Source organism: Pinus tabuliformis, chromosome 7, assembly GCF_031772625.1.
Source record: "Pinus tabuliformis cultivar Carrire ecotype Pingquan chromosome 7, CPIR1, whole genome shotgun sequence".
NCBI classification, from domain to species: Eukaryota; Viridiplantae; Streptophyta; class Pinopsida; order Pinales; family Pinaceae; genus Pinus; species Pinus tabuliformis.
This window is the reverse complement of record NC_142293.1, coordinates 436,520,291-436,526,805: the sequence shown is the minus strand read 5'-3', so window position 1 is coordinate 436,526,805 and position 6,515 is coordinate 436,520,291.

Below are 6,515 nucleotides of genomic sequence, written 5' to 3'. Positions count from 1 at the left end.
TCATCCTGCTCCTGCTTGGATGCACTGGAAAATTGTCTGGAAGTTCGAGGCCATCCCCAAAATCAAATTCTTCATCTGGACCCTCTTGAAAGGGAAAATTCTCACCACTGATAATCTGCAAAAGAGAGGTATAGCAGGACCTTCTCGATGCCCAAACTGTCAAGAAGCAGAAGAAACCATCCAACATCTCTTTATCACCTATCCTTTTGCAATTTCTTGCTGGAGTGGAATATCCCCCAATGACCATCTTCCATGGAATCCCCAAAACTCCATTGGTGAGGTTCTGAATCTCTGGAAGAAGAGTTACCCTTGGCAACATAAGAAGAACAATATAGCCAAATGGGTTTGGGATGCTCTCCCCTATGCCCTTCTGTGGAAAATTTGGCTGGCAAGGAACCGCATGATCTTCAAAGACAAGGAAACCATCATAAGGCAACTCTGCAGCAAGGTAAAAAGTTTAACCTTAGAAACCATTTCTGCTAAAAATCTGAAGAAAATTGATGTTGTTGGCCTCTGTGTTGAAGAAAGGGATTTTATCAGCTATTTGTTAGATAAAAGCAATAGCAATCAGATAGAAAGTAATGCCAACATCCAGCCCAACATCCCCAAACATAGTTGGAAAATAAGAACCAAAGAAGAAGAATTCTCAAGCTGGCTCCAAGGCAGCAATTCCCACTATCTCTTCTTCGATGGAGCCTCTAAATCCAACCCAGGAACAACAGGTGCAGGCGGAGTTATTTACAATCCCAGTGGTAGCATTATAACCACTTATGAGTGGGGACTTGGTCACTTATCCAACAACAAGGCAGAAGCTCTTGCCCTCTATCAAGGACTAAATCCACTTCAAAAATTTGAAATTAGCAAAGCGATGATTTTTGGAGACTCAACAACTATCATTAGTCTCATGGTTTGGAATCATAAGGCATCCAATATCTTCCTTCAACAAATGATTAATAGGTGTCAAGCACTAATCCATCAAAATATGGAACTTCAATTTTATCATGTGCTCCGTTCTCTCAACAAAGAAGCTGACATTTGTGCCAACAGAGCCTGTTGCAGATCCAAAGGCAATATTCTCTGCAATAATGTAGAGTCCCAACATCATCTCCCTTAACCAAATTCCTCATCATGATCAGTGGCAGTTCAACTAACCCTGACCTCTGCAGCATCTTCAAGGGATATTCTGACAGGCACCAACATCATTCTTCCCCTACCAAATCTCTGATCGTGATCTCCTCTCCTCCCATCAGTCCCGTCGCCCTTCCCGCTCTGTCTCGATTGACTCAATCCCCTCGCTCCCGTGATCCCCTCCTCCCCTCTCTCGTGATTCCGCCCCTCCTATCCTGTGGTCTTCAATCCTTAAATTTGATCATCCTCCCTTATTCTAGCGCTCAGTCTCTTCTCTGGTCTCTTCTGTGACCCTCTACTTTTGTTCTCCGATCCCCTGCTTGGCTGGGACTTTGGTCTCCGTTGTCTCCCCAGCTTGTTGTTGCTTACCGTTTCTTTCACGCCTACATCTCCCTTTGCTCTCTGTTCTGCGCTCTATCCTCCTCATTCCTCCATGGTGACAACCCTTTTTTCTCCCTTTCCTCGACCCCACAGGGTTATCCCTTCAGCACTTCTGAACATCAGGGTGACCTCCTATTTAGCCCATTTCTGTCTTCATCGACAAAGCAGGATACCTTATACTCTCCAGGTCTTTCTCATTCCAATCAGAGTAGTAAGACAACACCCAACATCCACGAAATGGCAAGAAATGAAGATTGCCTGCATTGTGCTGATCTACAGGCAGAACTGGAGCAAATCCACGTGCATCAAAGACTTCTGGATGCTAAAATCGACTCCCATGCTAGAATGACTAGTGAGAAATATGAAGCAGATCTCAACCTCTTCCTTCACAGAGTCTCCTCACTCTAGGAACAGTTTAATGATCTAGCCAATAGATGCAGCCATGTTCAGGAATCAATTGAAATTCTGAAGTACATGATGGAGAAAAGGAATGCACCTAGCACTAGTTCTTCAAGTCTCAAGAATGCTGAAGTCGACAGCAAGCCAGAAGATTCAACAACACGCCAGATCAGCCATATTAACATAGATTAAGATGTATTGCAGATATTGCTTACTATTGTCTCAGTTTGTTAGAATTTTTACTTGCTCTTGTTTTCCAAAAGTCAGAAATGACAGACGCAAAGGGGAATTTTGTCCTCCTAATCATCTCCTAGCTTTTCCTTCAGGCTTAAAGCCTTGTATCACAAGAGCTCAGTCTCCCAATCTTTTTTTCGAAATATAAATAGCAACCGATTATGTAAAAAAAAAAAAACCATGTGCTGTAAAAATAAACCATCACGCATAAGAAACACACATGAACACCATAATTTAAGTTGGAAACCCAATGTGGGAAAAAAACCACCTATTGTTATGGTCTTTGTATTATTTTTAATATAAAGAAAAAACTTTTTACAATCTTGTACTGGTTTAGACTCATACCAGTACGTAGGCAAACACCTCTATAAGGCTACAACCTTCCTTAGTCCACCATCTCCTACTACAAGGGAGATACTACCCCCTGGTTCTTGTGCAGCCATAAAATTGTACTAGTACGCAGACACCAACCTACAAAAGGCTACAACTTTCACTCGTTCTCTAGTTGCTACTGGAAGGGAGCTCCAACCCCCTGATTAGATCACTAGCTACTAGAGGAAGGAAGCTTCGACTTCCTCACAGAATGCTCCACCCTTCAACATCCTCCATGGACCACGTTTCATGAATTTTCACACTTGATCCACTTGCTTCAACACATCATAACTTGTAGGCCGTGTTTCATCAAATTTTCAGACTAGACCTATTATCAACACTTAAGCTCAATATCAAAAATCAAACTGTAAATCATCACTATAGCACTGTCATTTATCTCTGACAAATATGAATAAATCAATCACTGAAACCCAATAATCAATCTCTGACATAACTAAAACCTAATCATCAATTTCTGAATCAACTAATCGTTGAAACTTATAACACAACTAAATCAATAAATTACTCAAACCTCTGACACAACCGAATCACCCAATCATCAACTTATGATACAATTGAATCAACTATTCACTCAAAAACCAGTCAACCGACACTTAATCAAAATTCAACCAATCAACTGGAACAGTCAAATCATTGTAACCAGTACACAAAATGGAACCCATAATACTACATCAACACATAGAATCAACTGTAGTTTTGATCATTCAAATGATAAAATGTGTATGCTACTTCACTTAAGGAAACTCACGTGCATATGCTCTTTTCTGTAAAGAAACCCGCGTAGATATCCTGAAATACTGAAAATTGAAAACTTGAGTATTGCATTTCTAAAATAACACTGAGCCATATTCAGATTTACTCCAACACTCTAAACCAATCATAGAACTTTCTCTGATCTTCAATCATAATCAACAAGTAATCTTAACATTCATCAATCAATTAATACCCAAATTCAACTTCATCATTCAATGAGATCTACTTCAAACATTATCACTCAACCCAGATCAACATGAGGACATCATTGACATAAATCAGAGAAATAACAACACTAATTAGATTTGTTAGTCATTATGAATAGAAATCCTTAATTTTTATATGCTACTTTAAAGAGGTGAACCCACATGTATATGTGCTTTTCCCAAGACCAGCCCCAGTGTATAGATATGCAAATTTTGACCTAAAATTTCGTAGCTCTCCAAAACTTTAGAAAGACCCATATTATAATATTCAAAGATAAAAGCATGCATTAGTACTTCGATCTAGTCAATCTATGAGCATATCATACAATGAAAAGTCATTTCAAGTGTCCTGATCATGATCCATCATTGTATTCATTAGTGCATAATTATTTTAGATCTATTGGATCTCATCCATCATAAAAATCTCAGGTGCATACTTAGTTTAGATTAAGCAAAGCATCAAGAACCCATAGCATGCATATTTTCTTTTCATCTAACTTTTCAAAGATTTCCATCACTTGTACCGTACACACACTTTGATCTTCATCACCTTATATAGTTTTAGCATTTTTCAATACCTCGGGTAAAAGCCATAGTTATGTCGATGGTATTCTTTGATCATATTAATATTCTTTTCTGGGCTCATTACTATGGGTCAATACCATGGTAGGAACCCTTGGTATTTAGAATACCATGGTGTAAAAGCCATACACTACTTTTCTTCACTGATGTTGCATGTATACACTACTTGGATTAATAGAGCCCGTGTATAGTTCTTGAACTGCAAATTCTATCATTCCTATGAACTGCCATGCATTCTATCACATTTGTAAACAGATCATGTTTATACCTTTAACAAGTAGATTTTCATCTTCGTGAAATAGGTTTTCATTAAGGACAACTTATCATGTAAGTTTCCATCAAGGGCAACACCTAATACATAATGCCAACAATCTCCCCATATCAAACTTCTGATTCTGATCTATAAACGTCTGACCAATCATTATGTTATTTTGTTCCATCATTCTATCACCTCTGAACTGACTTGTGGATTCACCTAGTTACCATATGCTTGTTTTGTTACAAGTGAGTTTCCATCAAGTGCAACACATGCATCATAATGCGAACATAAACATACCTTCTTTAAACATTTTATACAAAACACACATAAACACACAGATATATATATATATACACACACACACACAAATATACACTTGGAGTTATTGCTTACATCCTATATTTATAATGTTGGTTTATGAGCTGTTGGTGATGGTTGAGAAATTATCTCAACCTCTTCTTCTAAACTAGGAATAAGTTAGATCTCACAAACTATATATTATAGAGCAATCTCTGAATGTAAACTGTGTGTTGACGCATACACCTTTGTGTGAAATATATGGGTGCTTTCAACCATTTTTTGATTTGGTATCAGAGCGTCAGGCTCGTGCTGGGATTGTGCGAGGGGTTGTGCGAGTAGTAGGCTATGCATATTGTGAACACTGATGTTGTAAATGTTGTACCAGCGAGGAGCACGACGATAATCAGAGGAGATTTATAACATTCAGAAGGAAACCCTACCCCTAGTACTGCATCTCTGTGGTGGTTGTGAAATTTGAGGCTGATGCTGTCAGTTATAGGAGATTTGAGGCATAGTGCGATGGCGAGAATATTCTCTTTACGGTGGCGGACTCTATGTTTTGGAGACATCGTATGCTTGAAACTATTTAGGCTAGATGTATGACTCAATTTTTGTTAGAGGAGGTGTTAGTTGCTTGGAAAGGTATAATGTAATCACAAACAATGGAGTGTCAATGAATCAGAAATGCGAAGTTTATTTGACCAGAGAAGAAAAGTTTATTTGATATCAAGCCTATGCGCTAGCCTATTTTGAGTTAAGTTGTTGAATAGTTGAAGTATGGTGTCGTGCGGTATGGTACAGTGAGCCCAAAGTTATCTAGTCCATGTTCAAGGTTCATTTATCTAAAAGAAATGGAGTCGTTTCATAAGCAGGCACCTCTGTATCAAACTGTATTAGATTGACGTGTGTGAGAGAGGCTCGAATCTTGACCTTAGCATGGATTCAAGCACATGATATTTGTTGTGGTCTAGTTTTTAACAATGTGATAAGTGGGTGATTTCTTTGATATATGTAGAACCGTTGATTGTTGTGAATTATATGTAGAACTGTTATTTCAGAGCAATAAATATCTTTATTATCATAGTGGAAAAGATCTGCAGTCAGAATGCCCACCTACATATAAGAGACCCTCCTACATATGATGAAGTTTGCTTGCAAGTGTGTTATGTGTGGAAAATTATACATACATCATGGAATTGTAGAAGCCTTTCTAGTGATTTGTTAAAAGGGAAAGAATCTACAAATATAGCCACAGATGAATATTCATTGAATTCCAATGAATATTCATTGAATTCAATGAAGAATTTGAACCTCTCTAACTCTTTTAGAACATCTACAGTTGAGTGGAAAGGCTCAACATGGATGGTTTTCAAGATGGTATGGCAGTTGTGGATCTATGGAAGGATCCCCCATTCATTGAAGATGTGGGAGTGGCATTCTAATGAGGTTATGTGATGGCTTAGGATGTTGTCCATTAATTTAGTTTGGGAGATCTGTTATTCGGGTGTGCAAGAGTCGAACTCGGTAATCCAACTTGTCAATTACACCTTTAGAAGGTTTATGAGGCATCTTGATGAGCCTATACTAATAATTTGTAAACCAGTTAAAGAATGATTGTGTATTTTGTTGTTTATGGGTGCTGTCAATAAATTTATGTAATGTAATAATTAAGAGGTGAACTTGGATTTAATGCATACATCCTATATTTGTAATGTTGGTTTATGAGTTGTTGGTGATGGTTGAGAAATTCTCTCAACCTTTCCTTCTAAATTAGAAATAAGTTAGATCTCACAAACTCTATATTATAGAGTAATCTCTGAATGTAAACTGTGTGTGTGTTGATGCATACACCTTTGTGTGAAATATATGAGTGCTTTCAA